The 1121-nt window shown below is 39.3% G+C and overlaps 1 pseudogene across 1 annotated transcript; it reads right to left on the reverse strand.

Annotated features, from left to right (window-relative positions):
• Positions 1-3: 3 nt before the first annotated feature.
• On the reverse strand, positions 4-492 carry LOC114635473 (annotated as a pseudogene). Its single transcript, XR_003713476.1, has one exon. The product of XR_003713476.1 is annotated as a peptidyl-prolyl cis-trans isomerase-like 3 pseudogene (transcript).
• Between the last annotated feature and the right edge of the window lie 629 nt (positions 493-1121).

The raw sequence follows: 1121 nt of genomic DNA on the forward strand, positions 1-1121 counted from the left end.
TACTGGTAACTTCTCCAATTCATCCAAAGTCTCCAGACCATCTATTATCTTCCCAAACACTGTATATTTCATGTCCAAGTGCGGCTGCTTGCCATAGGTGATGAAGAACTGAGATCCATTGGTATTTGGGCCATTATTAGCCATAGATACAACACCTCGAACATTGTGCTTCAGATATTCACTGTATTCATCCTCAAACTTCTTGCCCCATATACTGCTACCTCCTCTTCCAGTACCTGTTGGATCTCCTGTTTGAACCATGAAGCCCTTGATATTTCTATGAAACACACAGCCGTTGTAGTAATTACTGGCACAAAGAGCCAAGAAATTCTCACATGTTTTGGGTGTCCTCTCACAGAAGACTTCTATCTTGATATCCCCCACGTCTGTATGCAGTGTCACAGACATTCTCCTTCTTGATGGGTCTAGGAAGTACTATTTAATTTTTCAAAGCTCCCACTTCGCTCAGCACCGCTGCTGCAGGAACAGAAAAGCCTCCTATGTTGTTCATTCTTATGTGAAACATTTCAAGAAGTAGAGTAAAATGGGAAAACAAACGCCCAAAATAGAGGGGATCAAAGATAGTGTTCACAACAGGGTTTCAGGAAGTAGAATGGTGTTAAATCATGCATCCAAAGATACTAAATGGAAGTAACTGAGAATTGTCCAGGGGGAAATATCCTCCCGAGCTAGGGATTCTCTTTTTGATTTTCAGTTGAGAAAGGTATGGTTTAAATTATATAAGGCTTTTAATGCTGCAGGTATTTTTTTTCATTTGGACAAAAGAAGATATGATTCTGATTCAAATGGCCAAGAGATGGATGTGGATGGCTGCTGTCAGCTGTAAACATGACTACATATGTTGTGAACTAAAATCCATAAATGGGAGAAAAATCAGAGATCCAGATCAAGGGCTAGAAAACATAGGGTTTTGGTCAAAATCCTGCCGTGGTATTACAGTAACTGTGGATAGAGATCTTGAGAATACTGGCTCTGAAAAGCTTTGTGTTTATACATGATAGTATACATCTTTAATCCCAAGAGAGTGAGGCAAGGTAATTTCTGAGTTCAAGGCCAACCTAGAACAAAGAAAGTAAAGAATAGTTTTCTTTATTTGGTAA

This window comes from Grammomys surdaster, unplaced genomic scaffold (assembly GCF_004785775.1).
Source record: "Grammomys surdaster isolate TR1022 unplaced genomic scaffold, NIH_TR_1.0 106184, whole genome shotgun sequence".
Taxonomy (NCBI): domain Eukaryota; kingdom Metazoa; phylum Chordata; class Mammalia; order Rodentia; family Muridae; genus Grammomys; species Grammomys surdaster.